This window comes from Rhineura floridana, chromosome 22, assembly GCF_030035675.1.
Source record: "Rhineura floridana isolate rRhiFlo1 chromosome 22, rRhiFlo1.hap2, whole genome shotgun sequence".
Taxonomy (NCBI): domain Eukaryota; kingdom Metazoa; phylum Chordata; class Lepidosauria; order Squamata; family Rhineuridae; genus Rhineura; species Rhineura floridana.
In genome coordinates, this window is record NC_084501.1 from 12,750,369 (window position 1) to 12,773,007 (window position 22,639).

Sequence of the window (22,639 nt, forward strand, 5' to 3'; positions counted from 1 at the left end):
CTTTTGATTGTTTCACCCATGGATTAGGGAGAGAAGCACTCTGCACGTACTCAGATGCATTACCAGTGGAAGGATTTGTATTATTTATTTAGTTAGTTAGTTAATTAAGTAAGGAGTATTCTGTCCTGTCCATGAATATTTACAAAAGTGCTCACTGTCTTGTTGAATAAAATCATATATATTGGATTTGAGGAGCCACCTTGGGCTTCTGCTGGGAGAAAGGGCAGGATATAAATCAAATAATAAATAAATAAAATATATATGTATGTACGTGTACGTGTATAAATGTTTAATTTTTAAAGTACAAGCAAAAATACTGATCAGGCCAAAAGGGGTCCATGTAGGCTAGCCACAGTGGCTGGATGACCCTAAAACTCTAGGAATCAAGATAGACTGCCTCTGGACCTGGAGGTTCCATGAGGACATCCGAACAGCCCTTCAGCAGCTGGATCAGGCCAAAGGGGGCCCATCTAGTCCAGCCTCCTGTTCACACAGTGGCCAGCCAGATGCCCCAAAGGGAAGCCCCAAAGCAGGACCGGAGAGCAATGGCAACTCTCCCCTCCTGTGGTTTCCAGCAACTGGCATTCAGAAGCATGCTGCCTCCAACAGCACAAGGAGAACACAGCCATCTTAGACCCCTTACTTTTTTAGGAGCAGGGTCCTAGCAGGGTCCTTATGTCTCCAACATCCTATGAGCCAATCAGCAGGGAAGGGGGAGTGTGTTAGCCACTGAGAAGAGTCTTCTAACATGCTTCCTTGTCCGTTCCTGCTGTTTGGAGCCAATCAGAGTGAAAGGAGGCGAGTCAGCCACTGAGAAGACTCTTCTCAGTAGCTAACACTCCTTTCATGCTTACTGGCTCCTAGGGACATCTCTTTTTGTGGGAGAAGGCATTCACAAGGATCTCATCCTCAATCCATCAGCGAAAAAAGAAGGGGAGGGGGCATGGCTGTGACTATCATGAAGGGACCCTGAGCTTCTGAGTTTGCCACAACGCTACTGAGGAAATACCTATATTTTTTGAGGCAAAGAGCATCAGAAGGGGCTGCCGGATCAGGTCCATGGGGGCCCACCTAGTCCAGCATCCTGTCCGCACAGTGGCCAACCGGATGCCCCAAATGAGAAGCCCGCAAGCAGGACCCGGACACAACAGCAACCCTCCCCTCCCGCAGTTTCCAGCCGCTGGCATTCAGAAGCGTCCTGCCTTCACCCATGGAGGCAGGGCAACAGCCATCGTGGCTAGTAGCCACTGACAGCCTTCTCCTCCATGAATTTGCCTAATCCTCTTTTGAGAGCCATCCAAGGCCGTGGCCATCGCTGCGTCTTCTGGCAGCCGCTTCCACAACTAAACTATGTGCTGTGCGGAGAACTACAGTTCCCAGGATTCTTTGGGAGGAAGCCACGCGCTTTAAATGTGCTCTGATGATGGGGGTTGCCGTCCCGCAATACCTGCAGGGCCTCAGTCGGCCCATCAGTGAGACAAGAGCACCAGAAGAAGCTGCTGGATGATGATGATTATTATTTATTTATTTATTTATTGCATTTGTATACCGCCCCATAGCCGAAGCTCTCTGGGCGGTTTACAACAATCAGGATCAGGGCAAAGGGGTCCCATCAAAGGACCACAATACCTAGCGGAACGCCTCTCCCGATATTAACCTACCCGTTCACTGCGTTCAACATCTAAGGCCCTCCTCCGAGCTCCGACTCACAGAGGAGCTCGGAGGGTCGTAACAAGATCTAGGGCCTTTTCGGTGGTTGCCCCCAAATTATGGAACAGTTTGTCCGATGGGGTGCGCCTGGCGCCTACACTTTTATCTTTTCGGCGCCAGGTTAAAACCTTTTTATTCTCCCAGGCATTTTAATTCTATCTTTTAGCTTTTAATGTATATCAGGTCGTTTAATTGTTTAATATGTATGCTTTTACTGTTTTTGTGATTCTATTGTATTTTATCCTATGTTGTGCACCGCCCTGAGAGCCTTCGGGCTGTGGGCGGTATAGAAATCGAATAAAATAAATTAAATAAATAAATAGATAAATCATCTAGTCCACCCTCCTGTCCTCACAGCAGCCAGCCAGATGCCCCGATGGGAAGAAGCCCCCAAGCAGGAGCTGAGAGCGACAGGAACTCTCCCCTCCCGAGGTTGCCAGCGATCGGCATTCAGAGGCACCCTGCGCTTTGCAGCCAGAACGGGGAAACGTCGCGTGCGCCTTTCGTGCGCGCGCGTAAAAACCCCAGCCGCGAAAGCCGCTTCCTCTCTAGCGCGGTGCAATGCGCCGAAAGGGCCCCAAGTCGGCGCTGGTGCCGCATTGCCTCTACAGAGGCGAGGGCCGTGTGGGAGCGCGAAGGCGCCGGAGCGTTTTCTTCCTCACCCCCAGCAGCAGCAGCAGCAGCAGCAGCAGCGACGGGCGGAGAGAGCGAGCCACACCTCGTGCAGACGGCTGGCTTTCCCAAGGAAAGGGAAGTTTCCACGCCAGTCTAGCCCAGGGACACCTCGCAAGGAAGGCGAGCGGGGAAGGCAGAAAGCCGCGACGGGGGACGCGGCGTCCGCCAGCAACCCAGGTAAGGCCGCGCCTTCCCTTTCAGACGCGTCTCTTCCAGCTTGCTGGTCAGGTTCGCCCGGGGTGGGCTCTGGCCTGTGCCGCCGGAGCGGAAGAGGCGAACGGGCGTTAAGGGCCCGCGCTTAGCCAAAAAAGTAAATCTGTAATCGCTCGCTTCAAAGTGCCAAGAGAAAGTCCTCCAGGCGATGTTGGCAGCCCCAAAGTTCTTCGGGGGGGGGAAGCGTGAGCCAAATATAGGGGTCGTACACCGGATTGGACCAGATCTTTGGGGCGGGGTGAGGGGCAGATTTGAACCGATCTTGGGGGGGAAGATTTGGCCAGATCTTTTTTGGGGGAGATCTCTCTCTTTTTGGTAGAGGTACCGTTCAATTTTATGAAACACAAAATGGAATGGACTGTTCCAGTCGATTCTGACTTATGGCGACCGGGTTTTCACGGTAAGCGGTGTTCAGAGGGGGTTCACCATTGCCTTCCTCCGAGGCTGAGAGGCAGTGACTGGCCCAAGGTCACCCAGTGAGCTTCATGGCTATGTGGGGAATTGAACCCTGGTCTCCCAGGTCCTAGTCCAGCACCTTAACCACTACACCACCCAGGGAGCTAGCAAACTTGTGGGGTGGGATTTGCCTCCGTCTTCGGCCCTCCTCAAGAGTAGACCCCAGGAAATCAAGGGATGGAAGTTTAGCCCTGCTGGTTCATCTCAGTGGGTCTACTCTGAGTTTGGCTGCAGCCTTGTGTATCTATTTTAAGAGAGACAAACACCCCTCCTGCTTTCCTCTCGCTTTTGAATTGGCTCTGGCTTGAGCCCTTGATCGCTGGTGGGCCTTTGCAAGCCTCTCCCCAAGTGGGATTTTTAAAATAACTATTTTTTTTTTTTAAAGGAAACTCTGTTCCACTGATTCAGAAGAAAAAAGGGTTTGGGTGTTAAAATGTCCCCAGTTGCTTTCCCAAGAGGATTTGCTTTATAAAAGTCGGTTGACTTAAATCCCTCAGCAAAATTCTCATGCTCAATCTCTCGCTCCCTCCCATGTCACATTTTGAAAAAAAAGGGGGGGAAATCAAAACTACCAACAGAAAAAAAAGGGCAGGGCGTCAGAAGCTCTGTCTCCCTAATTCTTGGGGGCCCTCACACACACTTTATTTCGAACAGATTTCTGGATTTTCCAGTCTCTGTTTTCCAGGCTGGTTATATTAAAAAAAAAAAAATTCCCCACAAAGTAACATAGATTCTTTTTCTCCTCCTCCTCCACTTCTTTCCTAGGGGGAAAAATTACTTAACCCAATTATGCAGGAGTCATTCTTGCGCCTTAAAAAAAACAGAAAATAACAGGCCTTTGCAAAATGTCTAGATTTTAAACCCTTTTCTAAAGTTGGTACAACCCCTGGCGGTTTAGTGTCACTGCTGGGTTGTGGGGGAGCGGAGAGGGGGTGAGGAAAGAGGAAATCTTGTAAGTTAGCAAGATCTTAATTGAAATATTTTCATGTCTGCAAAACCCACTGATTTCACTTGAAAAAAGGGATGAAAGTGGAGGTCTGCCTGTCCTCTTTGCTGTTTTTCTAAACTCTGGCACGGAAAGCACATGACTCGGCTTTAAACTCTGTGGAAATGCGTACAGTCTGAGCATTTAGGGGTGAGGTGGTGCATTCAGGCCATGAAGCATTTTCCCCACAGTGGTGCAAATCAGAATTTAGGGCCCTCTTGAAACCAGCAACAGTTGAGGCCTGTGCTGTCCCCTTCCTAACAAAGAGTGCCAATAATTTTTTATTTTTAGGAAACAATAATAGCACAGTAAAGCTTCTTACAGCCTCTTAGGAAACCCTTCATTCACCACCTCCCTCCCTCTCCAAACCCCCATCCATTTCCTTTCTCCGATTTGACTCACAGAGGCCTGGTCATTCATTGCTCAGGCATCTCACAAGAAAGCGCCAAGGTAGTTTTGCGAAGAGGGCTTTTGAGGTCTGATTTCTTGCTTTTAACTCATGCAACACTTTTATAGCTCTCCTTCTCTCCTGAGATGATCTTCTCGACAATTCTGCAACGCTTTGTGATTTTGGGGTGGGGTGGGAGGGAGGATGGGCAAACACACACACCCAATTTTGCAACATCCCAAACCTTCATTCATATTCACGTTACTTGAAGTGTGTGTGGATCAATATAGAATTCTCCCCCCCACACACACAAAAAAATAGAGTTTTGATGATACAGAAAAAATGAGTGGAAAAGGAACTGATGATGTACACCTTACTATATATGGTACTGTTTTCTTTGACAATCTATGCAACAAAATCCTGCTGCCACCCACAGTTTTGCAAAATCCAACACCTTCTTTCAAATTCACATTCTGTGAAATGTGCGTGTATGCATGGGGTGGAGGGAATCAGTGTGGAATCCTTTTTTTCACACACACACACACAACAAAAACACACCACTACCAGTGTCGCCTATCACAAGAATATTTTAACAGTGCCATCCTATACATGCTTTCTCGGAGGTGAGAAGGCAAATTGAACTGAATCGGACTTTCCCTCTGAGTAAACACATATGCAGAGGTGCACTATGGACCTGGATGTTTTTTGATTGCTTAAATCAGAGAGGTGGTGCCTAGCAGGAAGAGTACTCTCCCTATGCCCAGGTTGCAATCTCAGAAAAAGATGGAAGATGTTGAAAGGGTATGAGAATTGGGGGGGAGCCCTTAAAATGCAAGCTCTTACCATACATACACCATACATACATCTTTTAAAGATGTTTTTAAAGCTTTTTCTAAAAGATGTTTTAAAAGATGTTTTGTTTTAATATGTTTTTAAACATGTTTTGTTTTAATATATTTTAAAGTCTATTTTTAAGATGTTTTAGAGTATTTTTGTTTGCCACCCTGGGCTCCTACTGGGAGGAAGGGCAGGATATAAATTATTATTATTATTATTAACAACAACAACAACAATAATAATAGAATCACACAATAGAAGAGTTGGAAGGGGCCTCTAAGGCCATCAAGTCCAGCCCCCAGCTCAATGTAGGAATCCAACTTAAATGATACACGTTTAAAGCATGATTGAAGCACACACACACCCTGAAAGAATCCTGGGAAGTGTCATTTGTTCAGGGTGCTGGGAACTGTAGCTCTGTGAGGGGCAAACTACACTTCCCAGGATTCTTTGATGGAAGCCATGTGCTCTGCAGGTATGGGGTGTAGGAAGCCAAATTAGCGCCACTTACTCCCGCCACAAAATCTGCTTAGAGTGTATGGCGGTATTCCAACATGCGCCCCAGATCACTGCATTTCTGAGCTTTTGGATTCTCTCCCCCCCCCTCTGTCTTTGCAGTGACCTCTGTTATCATGCGTCTTGTGTAAAAAAGGCTGTTGACGTTTTAGTTTCATTTTCCCCACACAAAGGAAGCAGCAACTCTGATGTGAGTCCCACCCCATGGTCTCACAGCAATGCCCTCAGAGGACTTCGCTCTCTCCTCCCCCCCACACACCCCATTCCCCTCCCGCCTTCCTACTCCTTCCTCATCTTCTCTGAATCCCATGCCTGTGACGTGAAGTCTTAACTGCTGGAAGGATTTCTCAGCAGCCAAGTCAGGGCCCTGTTAGGACTCGGCGTGGAGGCGACATGTGCTTGCACATGGAAGGGTGTTGGGATATTCATACACACATACATATGCGTGTGGATTAGCTGCCCCAATAAGCACACATTCACACACGGTGCTGTTCTAAGTGGCGTGTTGGCAGACCTGGATATTTGTGTTCCAGGAAATCAGATTTTTAGAGAATGTAGGAGGCTGCCTGGTATAAAATCAGACGGCTCTTCTCCCTGTTCTTCAACCCTGGGTCCCCAGGAGTTGTTGGACTATAACTCCCAACGCCCTTGTTGTTGTTGTTATGTGCCTTCAAGTCGATTACATCTTATGGCGACCTTGTGAATCAGCGACCTCCAAGAGCATCTGTCATGAACCACCCTGCTCAGATCTTGTAAGTTCAGGTCTGTGGCTTCCTATTGTGTGCGTCGTACAACTCCAGACTCTCCTTTCGCATCTGTGTGCATCAGCCTCTGGGCTTATTTATTTATTTATTTATTTATTTCTGCGATTTATTTATCGCCCATCTGGCTGGAAACCGAGCCACTCTGAGCGATGTACAAAGTCATAATATGTAAGTATCACAACATCAAAACAGCCATAAAACTAAAACAACAGGTAAAGGTCACCACAAGGCTTCCTTTCGGCTTTGACCCAGCTGCGTCATTAGTCACAGCGCTACTCGTACTTGTCCTTTGTTCTTCCCCAGTAGCTCGGTGAGTGCCTTCTGACCTGGAGGTCTCATCTTCCAGCAATATCTCGTGTTGCATTTTGGATACTCTGTTCAAAGGGTTTTCGTGGTAAGAGGTATTCAGAGGTGGTTTACCATTGCCTTCCTCCGAGTTTGGATGCATTTTAGTCTGGTGTCTCAGCTTTGACCATTCCGCTGTGGGTGCCCCTGCTAGGAGTCTAGCCTCTTGGTCTAGAGTCCAGCCTTTCCCAACTAGTGGGCCACCAGGTGTTGTTGGACCACAACTCCCATCAGCCTCAGCCAGCATTGGCAATGGTCAGGAAAGATGGGAATTGCGGTCCAACAACATCTGGTGGCCCACTAGTTGGGAAAGGCTGGTCTAGACTCCTGACGGCATTGCTCTCAGCTTCTTCAACACTCTCAAACCCCCTCACCACGTTAAGGTGTGCATCCTAAAGGGGGAACGCCCTTGGCCGTTGGCTAAACTGTCTGGGGCTGATGGCTATTGTAGTCCAACAGTGGCGAGGGACCCAAGGTTGAAGAAGAGTCTCTTTCAGCCCTTCCTGGAGAGGCTGCCATTGGGGATTGAACCCGGGACCTTCTGCATGCAAGGCAGGGGCTCTGCCAGTGAGCTGCTGCAGCCCTTCCCCAAAACAGGAAGGTCAACGGTTGAAACGGGGTGGGTAAAACTCTGTGCTTTATTTTTATTTTGAAATGAAAAATCCCATTTTAAGACATGTTTAAATTCAACATGGGTATTTTTAAGATCCGATTTATTTTTTTTAAGAAAAAGCATTGTTAAATTTTAATCCGAAGGAAGAGCAGAGCCTAAGAAGGGCCTGGCTACTGGATCAGGCCGAAGGGGGCCCATCTAGTCCAGCATCCTGGCCTCACTGTGGCCATCTGGGTGGCCAAGCAGGACCTGAGCACAAGAGCGCTGCCCCCTCCTGCAGTTTCCAGCACCTGGTGCTCAGAAGCATGACACCTCTGACTGTGGTAGGAGAGCATGGCTGTTTTATCAAGGAGCCATTGATAGCCTTATCATCCCCCAAATATTTTTTTTCTGGTTGGGATGTAAGGATTGTACAAGCAGTGCTATCCAGATTCTTCCACGCGCTTGCTCCGTCTGTTTTCCAGGTGCTGCTAATGGCGGGCGGGCAATTTCAAGACCCCCCATACCTGTAGTCTCCCTTCTTAGGAGTCTTGGTTTTTAACGCTGGACTTGGACCAGGCAGCCCTTCAAATGTCCTCTCACTACCCTTCAAACTGTACACCTTAGATATAAAGGAAAAACCAAGATATATATTCCTTAAGGCAAGCGTTGTAACTATGGCACAAAGGGTCATGTGCTGCTTGATAGTGTGGTTTGGGGATTGGCCCCAGGAAATGTGGCATTCTGGGAATCGGCTGCTGTGCCCACCTTGGCGATTGTGAACTGGGCTCCTCTGTTATGATTGCCGTGCTGTTTGCCCGCTCCTCAAGCTGCAAACCGTTTAGCCTGGGGAGGAGCTCTGTTGAACTTAATGGGACTTGCTTCTGAGTAAACACGGTGGGGATCCTTCCAGTAGGCTACAGCCCTACACAAAACGCTTACCTGGGAGCAAGCCCCTTTGGTGCCAGTATTATTTATTAAATTTGCACCCTGCCCTTCCTTCCCAAAGGAGGCCAAACACAACAAAACAATGTAACAGCAAGAAAAAGGAAAGCATTAGTTAAAAACATTCTAAAGTTGCAGTTTGAAAACTTTCAGTTACAATTGCCGTTTGAAAACATTCTAAAACACAGTTACAGTTTGAAAACATTCTTCCGTCCGGTGATTTCTGGGTTTCCAGGAGCAAGTCCCCTTCAGCCATCAAATGCTTGGTTAAACAGGAAGGCTGGTTTCTGAAGATGCACACTTCGGATCTCGCCATATCTTTTTCCCGAATTAAATGAGAGCATTTGCTTTTCATAGCACTCAGCTCCTGTTGCTAGACCAAGGGGCTGCCAACCTCTTTGGGCCAGTGGGCACATTTGGAATTTCGAGAGAGTGCCACTCACAAAACAGCTGGTGGGGACATAATACAAAATAGCTGCCATGGGGGGGCGTGGTCTACCATAAGATGGCTGCTGTGGGGCTGTGGCATAACACAAAATGGCTGCCAGATTGGAAAGAGATTGGTAAAAGAGACGGCCACTGAAAGGTGCGGGCATGCCCTCCATCAGTGGAAAAAAGGAACCCATATCAACCACCACTGGGCTCAGTCCCAGAGATCAGCTCTTTGCACCCCTCCTCTGTTCAGAACGGATGGGAGGGTGGCACCCAGTGAAATCTGGGCATCTTTGAAGGTGATGTTTAGTGTTGGATTGTCTGAGCCAGTGCAAATAGGAACTGAGCAGGAAGAGAAATCAGTCTCTTGTTCATTGTGGATTTTTGAGGCGATATTTACTGGGACTTTTCACGGGCATCATAGGAGGTACTGGTGGGCACGTTGGTGCCCACGGTCACCGCTTTGTTGAGCCCTGACCCAGACAGTTTTGACGCCCTCGTTATCTCTAAATAAATTCAAATGGGCAGAGGATGCAATCGTTGTTGGCAATTTTGGGTTTCAGGGAGTGGTGATGTAAGACTGAGGCCAGGCCAGAGAGTTAGGGTCCCTCTAGACTTGCGGATGCATTCTGCAACATATTGTTGATGCAATCGTTGTGCACTAGTGGTGGATTTGTCCTGGAGCGTCCACACATCATGCCACTGTATTAGTTGTTCTCTGTTGCTTCCTCAGTGTGACTGCGCTATTGCCGCCTGGGGAGGAGGCACTCTTTGCGCAACAGCACAACAAAAGCGGGACAAAAACAAATTATCCCAAAATATTTGTGGTATGATGAGTTACAGGATTTAGGCAGGAAGTTACAGAACATTCACCCATCGGAAACTTAGCGGTATGTCTGCCCTGAAACTTTTGCAAGTGCAAACGGTATTGAAAGCGAGATTGCTTATAACGCCCCCCCCCAATATACCATCATGAGCACAAATTGTCATGAATGTGCAATAAAAAGGACATCTGGGGTGCGGGGGTTTAGGCAGCAGTTCCACTGGAAAGGAGTATGCCCTTCCAAACACACAGAAGCCCTGTGCTGTTGTAAATCAGTTTTCAGTCGACCTTGCTTGTAAGGCTTTTAAGACTTTGGCTCAAATGTTGGTCCCTCCCTCTCCGTTAAATTGATTCTGCTGAATTCAAAGAGAATCAGTGTGACGTCTGGGTTGGGTTTAGGCCATTGATAACATATTGATGGCTAGAAGCCTGTGGTCAAGGAACTGCAAATCAATATGTGAAATTCTGTTTCTCCTACTTTGACCCTTAACTTGTCTCTCACTGCTACTTTGTCCCCAGTTTTAGCCATCCTACGTGCTCTGAGGCTGCCAGCTTCAGGAACCTCATCTCCACCACATTTCCAAATCCGCACCCTGCCCCACAGCTTAAAATCTCTATTCCTGAATGGTCTTTGTGAGATATCTTCATCCTAACTGAACCAACGACATTCCCTTCCCTCAGAGAGGCTGGGATTGCAAACATTCCGTCGCTGCTCCTTAGTACATGAGCAGTTAGAATGTCTGGACTTACAGCAAGGGGGGGGGGAGGATTTTTTCATTTTCATTCTTGCTTGAGGGCCACATGCCTTCATGGGCAGCGTTCCAAGGGTCCTCATGCCTGTGGTGGCCAGAGGCCAAACTGGGCAGGGCAATGGATGTGTCTGTTACCCTTCTATCATAGCCTGCGTTCCAGCCAGGCAAAAACCAGGGAGAGTCCTGAGGGCCAGATAGAGGGCTGCCTTGGCCCTTGGGTCTCCCTCCCCTGGCTAATAGTCTATAATTCAATCCCAGGGCAGTAGCTCAGTGGCAAATTCAGAAGTGCAGGGTCATTTCATGACAGTCACAGCCACACTCTCTTTCCCCCTTTCTTTCATCTTCCTTGTCCTCCGTGTCATCTCTGAGTACACACTCCACTGCAACAGACATCCCTAGGAGCCAATCAGCACAGAAGGGGAGGATGTGTGTTAGTTACTGAGAAGAGTCTTCTCAGTGGCCAACTCGCCTCCTTTCACTCGGATTGGCTCCAGACAGCAGAAAAGGACAAGGGCTCGTCTCAGTCGCTAACAAGCTCCCTTGTCAGAGTGATGGGCTCATACGTAGGGACCTAGCTGGGACCCTGCTCCCAAAAAAAGTAACAGGTCTATGCCCCCCCCCCCGCAATGCCAGATTACTACACCCCTGCCCTGGGGAGAAAATCAGGGAGAGGCAGGGGAGGACGGCGGTCCATAGATGGGTAAATCCAGCAGAAAAATCTGCATTATTTCCATGTCAGAAGAGCACAGGTCTCTGCCCCAAAGATCTCACACTCTAGATCTTGACCCAAGAAGGGGGGAAGGGGAAGACGGCGGGGGTGAATAATGTATTAATTACGTTTATACCCCGCCTTTCCTCTCAGAAGCTCAAGGTGGCATACAAACAAGGTTCTTCTCCTCCCAATTTTATCCCCACCACAACCCTGCGAGGTAGGCCTAGGCTGAGAGGCAGTGACTAGTGCAAGGCCACCCCCAATGAGCTTTTTGGCCAAGTGGGGATTTGAACCCTGCTCTCCCAGGCCCTGGCCCGCAGCTCTCAGTGCTATACCACCCTAGGCAAAGGATTGCAACCATTTCAGTGACACCCGGGGTTAGGTACAGAAATGTGTCGGGACAACGAGGCTAGACCAGGCTCAGCCATTATTCCTTTGTTTCCTAAAGGAAACTCTCTCTCCACCACAACTCAAGGCCTTTTCCTTTCTAGAGTGTATCTTTTTTTCCCCGTTCCTTTTTTCGGGATGAAGGCTCCCTTTGTTTGGAGCATGCGATCTGAGTGAGGCTTGGGGCCGGGATGCCTCCGCAGACGCCCGCTGGTGACTCATTCCCCCCCCCCCCAGGAAGGGTTTAATTGCATCATGGTTTCTCTGCCAGAGCTGCTTGTGTTTGTTGCAGATTTGTTTGGCACCGCAACAAGAAACGTAACGGCTGCGCGTTAAGGGATGGGCCTAAGGACATTTTGAAGGATGGGGCGGAGGATCTGCACGGCAGCCCTCTCTAGCAAGCCGTTTCCCCGGGAGCGCAGTCTGTTAGGAACCCGCCGCCCTCGTGCAAGCTGCATGGAAATGAAAATGAGTCGTTCATTTTCCCATGCAGCAGACAGGATATTCCTGGTTCGATTTCTGGCATCCCGTACAGATGGGTCAATCGACCTTCCATCCCCGTATGGAGCGGGGCTGTCACCTACCCAGCCAGAGCGTTTTGGTGTCTGTTGAAACCAGGATGGTCTGCTCCAGGGACAGCCAATGTGGCACCCTCCAAATATGCTGGGACTCCCGCCGTCTCAGCTCTGGCGGGACTCTGGCAGTCAGCATGGCCAGTGGTCAGGGATGATGGGAGTTGTAGACTGACAACATCTGAAGAGCACTACTTTGTCTATCTACTCTGACCGGCAGCAGCTGTCAGGGATCCGCTGGAGGTAGCGATGGCCACCAACCTGGATGGCTTTAAAAGTAGATTAGATGGTGGTCGTCTCTCTCTGCACCTGGGGGTTCCATCGGATCCCCACCATGCATTTAAAGCACCTGGCTTCCCCCAAGGAGCTGTAGTTTGCACCCTGCAGAGCTACAATTCCTGGCAGCCTTAATAAACTACAGTTCCCAACATTCTTTGGAGGAAGCCCTGTGCGTTAAGTGTGTTTTAAATATATGCTGTGGATGTGACCTAATAGCCATGAGATGGGCTTCAGTGTTAGTCTTACTCAGAGTAGACCTTGAAGCTAATAGTCATGACTAACTTAGGTTCATTAATTTCAATAGGTCTACTCTGAGTAGGAATTGGTTGACAGCTAGGCTGCTCCCTGTTGGGGATGCTTTAGTTGGATTCCTGCATTGAGCAGGGGGTTGGACTCGATGGCCTTAGAGGCCCCTTCCAACTCGATGATTGTATGAATACATGATTCTATGAATACTCTATGATTCTGTGAATATGTATTTCTATATTTATGTGTATTTTTTGTAAGCCACTGTGAGGGCCTTTGGGCCAAAAGGCGGGATAGAAATAAACCATCATCATAATTAATAGTATTACACCACATCGTCTTAATCTGTGAATTTGTCCATGCTTTTTCATTTTGAAGGCAACAGCAACTCTCCCCTCCTGCGATTCCCAGCAGCTGGTATTCAGAGGCACACTGCCCCCGACAATTGAGTGAGAAGAGAGCCATTGTGGCTAGTAGCCATCGGTAGCCTTGCCCTCCGTGAATTTGTCTCCTCCTCTTTCAAAGCCATCCACAGGGAGAGGCCCTTGCTGCCAGGCCAAATGGAGGCAGAGGCGGGGGAATGCACGGAGGCTGCGGCGCGGTGCTGTGTGACCAGACCACGGATGCCGTCTGTGATCAACAGCACCCAAAATAGCCTCTTTGCAAAGTGCTTGGGGTCTGGGTGGAAAACCTGGCTTCCTCGCACTCACAGTTGTTGGAATCTCAGAAAGTCAGCCAGCCTCCATCTGGGGTTGTGCAGTGACTTTTCAGTACCAGGGGAGGAACCTGTGGGTCCCTCTGTGACCTCTTCAGGCACATTTGTCATTGGGGAAAACCATTTTATTTTAGTGGGTCAAGAGGAAACGACTGTGATTTGGAAACTGGGAAGGGGGTGCAGAATAGGGAACCTTCCAGAGACATCCCAGGCAGTGCAAGGCAGCCTTGAGTCACCAGGCAGCCTGGTCATCTAAACCAGCGTATTGCAAAATGAGTCTGTTCTGGTGTGTTAGGAGGCTTGTGTCCACACGTGCATGTTCACAAAACGAGATATCATTACCGGCAGGGATAAACCAGCGTCTCGCAACACGAGTCAGTTTTACACCATTCAACGGTCTGCAGGCAGACATCCGCACATGCACAAAATCACTAACTGTGGCAGGCAGGAGGAAACCAGAGTGTTGTAAGGAGGTATGCAGGCATGCATTCACACACGCAGAGTCTCTGGCCATTAACAGGAGCAGGAGGAAGATCCCATGACATCTGGTCAAAAAAGTCAGGAGCCCGGAACTGTGCCCCGGGCAGCTGAGGGCTCCGGCCACATGACCCCCGCTGTCGGCAAGCACCTTTGGAAGTGGGACAGTCTCCCTGGCAGACAGTTAGCGTTTTTTGCAAGCCCCTTTTACGGGGTTCCCCGGCAGCGTGCAGATTCAGGAACCGCTTTTGAGCCGGCTGCTCCTGGGCTCTGCCCCCCCACCCTGTCCTCATAACTCTAGGACTTCAACGAAGCTGAACGCTGGAAGGTTCAGGGCAAGAGTTAAACTCTTAAACCGTGCAGCGCAGAGTTAAACTCTGGAATTCGCTCCCGCAAGAGGCCACCAGCTTGGATGGCCTTCAGAGAGGTTTGTACAAATCCACAGAGGAGGAGAAGGCTATCACCAGCCACTAGCCACGATGGCTGTGCTGTGCCTCCACGATCGGGGACAGCATGCTTCTGAATACAGGAATGCCTCAGATAATGAAGCGGATGCGTCCCTGGACATTACTTCTTTAACAGAAATGTTGGTACCAGAGGTAGGAATCGCATGGGAAGAGCAGGGCTAGGTCCCAATGCTACCCAAAAGGAAGAACAGTTTAACATGTTTCTGCAAACCTTTTATTCAAAACTCACAATATGCACGTCTGAAATGAAACAACCAGGTCAGGTACGACCGCTTGAAGGCTTTTTCAAAATGCATCCAGGGAGGCCTGCCTTGCCTTTTTTCTTTTATAAAACCGTAGAGTTGGAAGGGGCCTCTAAGGCCATTGAGTCCAACCCCCCCTGCTCAATGCAGGGATCCAAATTAAAGCATTCCCGACAGGTGACTGTCTGGAATGCCCGCAGTGTCAGAGAGCCCACTGCCTCCCTAGGTCATTGGTTACATTGCCGTACCCCTGTAACGGTTAGGAGGTTTTTCCTGATGTTCAGTTGAAATCTGGCTTCCTGTCACTTGAGCCCATTATTTCGTGTCCTGCACTCTGGGATGACCAAGAAGAGTTTCTGGCCCTCTTCTGTGTGGCAACCTTTCAAGGACTTGAAGAGTGCTATCCTATCTCTCCTCAGTCTTCTCTTCTCAAGGCTAAACATGCCCAGTTCTTTCAGTCTCTCCTCATAGGGCTTTGTTTCTAGTTATCTAATTATCATGTAGCATCTTGCTATAGCAGTCTAAAGCTTTGAGCACAGTTCTCCTTTCTGTACACTCGAGCAGGCAGGCAAAGAGCACCACCACCCTGTGCTTGATCTCTCTCTCTCTGCCACCCTCCCCTACACTCGAGCAGACGTGCCTGCAGTAAACAGTGCTTCCAAGGCATCCGAAGCTCTTGCTCTTGCACTTGAATCCTGCTTGTGGGCTTCCCTTTGGGGCAACTGGTTGGCCGTTGTGAGAACAGGAGGCTGGACTAGATGGGGCCCCCTTTGGCCTGATCCAGCAGGGCTCTTTTTATGTTCTTGTATCCTGGCAAGCGATTGATGCCCACGCTGGATGTCCATTGAGGACTGGTGCCATGAAGGTCAGCAATGTAGCTACTAGTGAACCTCACAAGGATGTTGGTACAGGGCAGAATTAAGAACCCAGGAGGGGCCCCGCTGGATCAGTCTGAAGGCCCATCTTGTCCAGTATTCTGTTTCTCCTGCCGCCATTGCTCACCAACCATTGGAGTTCAGGGGTAGACTGCTACTGGATGTGGAGGTTCCACTGGGCCATCACAACTAGGCGATATTTGTATAGATGTCTCCATGAATTTGTCTAGCCCACTTTCAAATCATGGCCTGCACCACATCTTGCAGCTGTGAATTATCAGTTCTAATGTGACCTGCCATCCATGGGAGGCCGGGCAGTGGCAACAGTACATAGAATGCCCAGTGTCGGCATCAGCCAATGGGTAAAAAGCGGTTTTTCCTTTTTACAAGTCAGTGACAATTCCTGGCAACTTTTTTTTTCCCAGATCAACTTAGGGTTGTATCCCGTGTTTATCCGGCGCAGAGCAGACCTGCTGAAATTAATCAATGCAGGTAACTTAGGCCCATTCATTTCAGTAGTTCTGCTCTGAGTAGGATACCACGCATCGTTAGAGATGTGAAGGCCCAGAAAAAAAATTGAGGGGAAGAACATTTTTTTTCTTTCAGTTTTTCCGAGCTTTCACACCCCACCCCCTGGAGAAAATCGGGGGGGGGGAATGTGTAGATTCCAAGCAGAGCAAACCAGGATGTGCGGCCCATCAGCCTAACGGCTTGCACTCTGCAAACTCACCGCCTTCTCCAGCCGATAAGGAGGCCAGGTTGCAACATCGCCTCCGTGGCTTCTTTGGTGCCCCCACCTTGAGCAACAGCTGGTTTATTTATGTTATTTTTTAAAAGAAATTACACGTGGCTGCTGTGTAGCAAGAGGTTCACAACAAAAACGGCAGGGGGGAAAAGCGGAAGAGTTGGGCCAGGCGATGCCATTGAGTGCCTCAAGGAGATATGCTACCAGGCCAAGGCCAACAACCTGGCAGAGCACCTGCCTTTGTATTTATTTATTACATTGATACCCTGCCTTTCTTTTTCATGCTAGAAACCCAAGGCGGCTTACATATGGTTCCCAGGCGGTCTCCCATCCGGGCACTGACCAGACCTGATCCTGCTCAGCTTCAGCAGGGAGCTGGCCTTAGGTGCCTTCAGACCATCACCTGGGACAAAAGGGTCGAGCTGTGATATCTTGAGACAGGGCTGGGAATGTCCCCTGCCTGAAACCCTGGATTACTGCTGCCAGTCAGTGTCGACTATACTGAGGTAGATGGGCCAGTGGCCAGTTTCAATATAAGACAGCTTCCAGTTTAAATGAGCCCTTTATTCAGAGCCATGAGGACTTGAATCTTAGGTCATTTTTAAGGCTGTAGCTCAGTGACAGAGCACCCACTTTGCATGCAGAAGGTCCCAGTCTCAGTCCCGGCATCTCCAGTGCAGAGTTGAGGAAGCCCCTTCCCTGAAACCCTGGAGGGTTTCCTGCTGCCAGTCACTGTAGACAATACTCTGTTAGATGGACTAAGGCTGCAATCCAGTACCTGTCTGCTCAGAAGTAAACGCCATGGGTTCAATGGGGCTTACTCCCATATAAGTGGGTATTGGATTGTGGCCTAAAACCCTGACAGCGACTTAGGTTTTTACAGGTATTTTATTTTATTTTTAAAAAATTCTATATCGCTTCAATGTAAAACATCTAAGTGGTTTATAAAAAGACAGTTAAAAACAAAAAAAGTTGAAAACATATTGATAACAACTGAAACAGCTACTAAAGAGAATTAAACCAGATCAGCATCTGTGTGTCTGGATAGGCTTGCCTAAACAGAAAAGTTTTTAAGCAGGCGCCGGAAGGAATACAGCGAAGGAACTGGCCTGGTGCCACTTTTGATGTCAGTTTTGTTCTCTGATGTCATGAGGACTAGAAGCTTAATTATTTTGGTGCACTTGGGAGGGCCAACCCCCCCCCTCTTCCGTCAGGAATCGGAGTACACGTGGGAGTCCGCCTGCGGTTGGCAGATTGCTTTTGAACAGGGACCACATCCCTGTGATTTAGGAAAGGGCGAAAGGCTTGCAGCGTTGGGGCTCACCAGCCAATCCTGTCCTACTCAAGAAGAGTCTGTAGCAAACGGGAGACCAATCTGGGCTGCTGATTTCCCCAATAGCTTTCTAGGGTTTCAGGTAATGGGACACTCCAAGCCCTGCTTGGAAATGCCCCAGACGGATCCTGGGACTTTTGGCATGCAGAGCAAACCACTGCTCTACCACTGAGCTAGGGCCTTTTCCTTAAACTTAATCATAAGATTCCAGTCCTCATGGTTCTGAAGGAAAGGTCAATGTAAATAGGAAGCTGCCTTATAACAAGTCAGATGACTGATCCGCCTGGCTCAGGTTTGTTGGCTCCGCTCGGTGGTGGACTCCCAGGGTTTCATGGAGAGGGGCATCCCAGCCCTGCCTGGAAAATGCCAGGGCTTGACCCTGGGATCTTCTGCATGCAAGCAGATGTGCTCCCGCTGAGCCATAGCTTTTCCCCATAGCTCCAGTTACCGCTGGGCACGGTTGGGTAATTCTAGACTCTGGACTTAAGGGCCTTACAAAAAGGCACACCGCCCTCGCTAGAAGGTTAAGTGTATTATTTCACTTCCTTGCAGATGCGGTTAGCCAGCCTTCCTGTGTTTGGGCCCCTCTGCTGTTTGTGGGGGCCCGGGCGTCTCCCCCAAAGTCCGATCCTGACGACACCACCATAGCTGGGTGGTGTCGTTTCTGCCCCATGCGCCCACCTGTGGCAGCCCAGTCCTCGGTAAGGTTGGCTGCTCAGTCGTGCGTTCTGCAAACTTGAAATGCAGAGAGAGAGAGAGGCGCAAACTCATTCTGGGATGTGAGCCTCACAGTTGCCTCCTCGCACATCCTGTTTTCATCCGACACATGATCCTTTCTGAAGGGGGGGGCAGCTGAGGTTAGGGAAGTGAAATGTCAGCCATTATATTCTCCAGTCCCCTCTGTCTTCCTTTGCTCCAAATGCAATGGGGCAAGTCTTAGTGGGGACGGTCCAAACTCTGCCTGTGTGTTTACAGGGAAGGAGCGAAGGCTTGCCATTAGGGCAACTGGGGTGCCGCCCCACCAAGCTCATCCTGCCCTCAGCCAGCCCGCACCTGCCTGCCTTCTCGCTTGCAAGCAGCAGAAGGGGGTGGCCTTGACCGTCAGGTTCCTTCTCCTTCGTCTCAGGGCTGCCCTTAGAGAATTCGGCAGGGGAACGGATGGGGCCAACATTACAATGAGTTGGCTCTGCCTGGTCATGGGCTCTGGCTCCGCCTACTGTTGGGCTCTCTGCCTTCCGCCCCACTGCCCAATGGGCATCAGCCGCTGCCCCCCTCGCTGCAGGGAAGGACATTTGAGACTCTCCTCAGGCTAATTCCCCTCTGCAGGGTCCTTGGGCTTTTACGCCTGACTGGAATGTTGGAACTATGATTATACTTGTTGCTTCTAAATTGAAGATGGAGAAGGGTGTGGGTGGAGGGGGTGCCTCTGGTCCTGCCCATCCCTGGCCTGCAGCCCCTGGAAGCTTCCCCATGACAGAATGTGCGGCCCCGGGGCTGACCTCTCCACCTGGGTCTCCTGTTTCCATTGTGGTGTTGCTTTAACGAGACTGCTCTATTTCTTACTTTTAAGTATTGATGTTTTATTTTGATGTTGTAATGGGATTGCTTTTCTGTGTGTTTTAGTTATGGATGTTTATACCTGTTCCAGTCTTTGTCTGCATCCTTCTTAAAGTGCAGTGTCCAGAATTGGACACAATACTCAAGGTGAGGCCTAACCAGTGCCGAATGGAGGGGAACTAATACTTCACACAATTTGGAAACTATGCTTCTGTTAATGCAGCCTAAAATAGCATTTGCCTATTTTGCAGCCACATCACACTGTTGGCTCATATTCAGCTTGCGATCAACAAGAATCCCAAGATCCTTCTCGCATGTAGTATTGCTGAGCCAAGTATCCCCCATCTTATCACTGTGCATTTGGTTTCTTTTTCCTAGGTGTAGAACTTAGCACTTACCCCTGTTAAATTTCATTCTGTTGCTTCCTCGGGTTCTTCTCCCCTTGCGTAAGGAAATGGTTCATTTTCTGCCGTTCTGCCGCAGGTGAGAGCGATGAGTCAGAGGTGAGCAGGTTGAGGCAGGAAGGTGAGTCAGGTTGGGCTGGGAAGGTTGGCGGAACGCCTCTATTACGGGATTGTGGTCTCGCCTTGGAGGGGGGGAGGCAGTCATGCCAGGGCAGATCTGATCCAGCCTCTCTGTGTCTCCGTTTGAATAGCAGGACAGTTATTTCTCCTCCCTGACAGGCGGAAGGAAAGGACTTGCCGGAAAGACAAGTCGGCGGGAAGAGGCGCCCATTCCCGTCTGTGCACGTTTTATTTCTTTGAGATGCCTCAAGCGAGAGATGTGGGCTCCCCTTTGCTAAAAACCCTAATGACTGAGCAAAGCGAAAATGATAGTGGCATGGGTGTCTCTGAGCGTGTGCAAAGGGTGCATTTCCTTTCTCACACAGAAACAGCCCCTCCCCTCATCTGGGCTCAGGGATTGGCAAACTGTGAGGCAAAGGGTATAGATTCAAGATCAATATTGATACAGGCGTGTGAGCACTCTCGTGGAACCTGACAGAGAAATCCATTCTCGGAGAAGTTTGATTGTGGAGCAGCAGGTAGCGCCGATGGGCTAGCGCCCGGGTTGCCACCAAGACACACGCTCAGTCCCCAGAGTAGTTCTGCAGCTTTAAGAACATAGGAAGCTATCTTATTTGGAGTCCGACTCTTGGTCCATCTAGCAGTGCTGTCTACACTGACTGGCAGCAGCTCGCCGGGATTTCAAGCAGGGAGTCTCTCCCAGCCCTACCCGAAGAGGCCGAGACTGGAGCAGAAGCCTTCTGCATGCAGAGCAGGTGCTCCACCACTGAGCCACGCCCCTTGCTGTCGAGGCCATGCCTTTTGCCTGAATTTTAATTATGCCACCGTTTGCTTTGGTGCTGCTTTTAATGATGATCATTCGAGTTGATTTTAGGGTTATCGTTCTGGGGTTGATGTTTTACTGGCTCATTGGTATTTTATTGGTTTTTTTCCCTTTTTATGATGAGCTGCCTTGTTAGTTGGTTTGGCCCAGAAAGGGAGGGGGGTGATAAATATTTCAAACAAATGGATATTGCTGCTTCAGTAAGCAGAGGTTTAACCATTCAGCTGTCGTACCCTGTTAGCCCAAAAGGGTTACAGCCTAGAAATTCAGGATTTTGCATTCTGACCAAATTACTGTCCCCCAGTTTTGGGGAGGAGAAGAAGTTGTTGTTATTTATTACATTGATTCCCCACTTTTCCTGCAAGAAGCTTACGGTGATATCCATTGGTCTCCCCTTCCCATTTTATCCACATAACAACCCTGTGAGGTAGGTTCAACTCACCACTACATTATTACATTCTATATCTCGCCTTTCCTGCAAGGAACTCAAGTTCTTTGCATGGTTCTCCCCCCGCGCCGCCAGTTTATATCCTCCCAACAACCCTTCAAGGTAGACTGGGCTGAGAGACTGTCACTGGCCCAAGGTCACATCCAGCAAGCTTCAGGGCTGAATGGGGAGATTGGAAGCCTGGTCTCCCAGGTCCCACTGCGATGCTCTGACCACTACACCACACTGGCTCACGATAAGTTAAACTGACGATATGTCAGTGCTCTCCAGTGCTGTGTATGTGATTAATTGCTGTGTGCCATTTTTTCCTCTGTGCAATTAATTTGCATTTATGAACGCTTACACTGCTCAGGTGGCCTCGGAGGGAGATTAGACAAATGTCTGGAGGAGGAGGGAATGTCTGTTAATCGCTATACTAGGCACAGTAGGTAAATTGAACCCCCTTGTGTAGTGGCAGTCTACCTCTAACTTTCATATGCTGGGGTGGGTGGGAACAGCAGTAGTCAGCGTACCCCTAAATACCAGAGGCTTTAGTCTGTTCCATCAAGCAACCTCTTGTATATGTAGGTCTACTGCCAGCTGCTGGTTCTGAGAAGTATCTCCACGTACAGGAGCAGTCTACCACTGAATATAGCTGTTTCTGGGGGACAGACACCAAGGGAGGGCTGGTTGCCTTCACGCCCTGCCTGTTTGCTTTCTGGGGGCATCTGATTGGTTGGAAGTGGGGTGCTGGGTCAGTCCAACTCCAGCAGGGTTTTTTCAGGGAATTTCTCCTGGCCACAAATGTCCAACGTAAACCTTGTTTTCTTTTTTGCATTCTCCTCCTCTGGGTTGTGCAACAGTGCAGGTCTTGGCCCGAGTCCCGGAGCCGAGATAAAATGAATTCTTCCCACATTCCTCTGCTACCTTGGTCCCCCAGCCGGCCAAATGCCACCTTCTGATAGGGGCATGAGACGGGCATGCTGTGGACCTGCGCCATGCGGAGCGATTATAACTCTTTATCTGCACGGAAAAAGGGTTACGCCTCTGTTACGAGCGTTAAGAACAGCCTGTCACCTACCCTGACCTGCAGTAGCACTGTAGCTTGTCAAGGGTGCTGGGAATTGTAGCTTGGCGAAGAGCAAACTACAGTTCCCAGGATTCTTGGGCCGGAGGGAAATGTGCTTTAAAGCTATGCTGTGTACGCAGAGTGTCCTGTGTGGTGCATGCAAGAGTGTAGGGTGGCCATACCTCTCCTTGGCCATGCCTACTGCTGGCATGCGGCCCTCAGATAGTTTGCCAGTGGTGAATGTGGCTCTTGGGGCAACCCACACACACAGTGAGAGGTTTTGGGTTTTATTTAGGAGTTCAAAGCAACATATATGGTTCTCTCTCACACACACGCACACATGCATGCACACCCACATTTTAGCCTCACAACAACTCTGTGAGGTACATTAGGTCGAGAGATAGTGGCCTACGGTGTTGGACTTAGGATCCCTTGGCGAATACAGAGCCCGCCTTGTCTGGTCATGTCAAAGGAAGGTTTGTGCTGAGTCACGGGATTTTTCCCCTTCCTGACAAGGCTTTTCTCAGCCGGCAAACAGCAATTTGCTTCGTGACTCCTGCTGTGCCTCAGCCATCCCACGGCATGAGACAGGAGCCCTTGCGATCCCTCTCCGAGGCTGGCTTAGCCGGAGGCTCTCGTCCGGCTGGGCATACGGCAGACAGTCGTGAGGGGCCGGCCCGGACAGGGTGGTTTGCAAAAACGACGTCTGTCTTTTCCAGCTTGTTTTTCTGACGCTTTTCAACATCCCCGTTGGAA

General features: G+C 49.5%; 1 protein-coding gene across 1 annotated transcript in view; it reads left to right on the top strand.

The window, feature by feature from the left end:
- The first annotated feature begins 2,305 nt into the window (after window positions 1–2,305).
- CDC42SE1 (CDC42 small effector 1) overlaps window positions 2,306–22,639 on the top strand; it is a 39,478-nt gene continuing 19,144 nt past the window's right edge. Inside the window, exon 1 of the mRNA XM_061606189.1 lies at window positions 2,306–2,562. The gene's annotated coding sequence lies outside the window, so the exon portion shown is untranslated. The remainder of the gene's footprint in view (window positions 2,563–22,639) is intronic.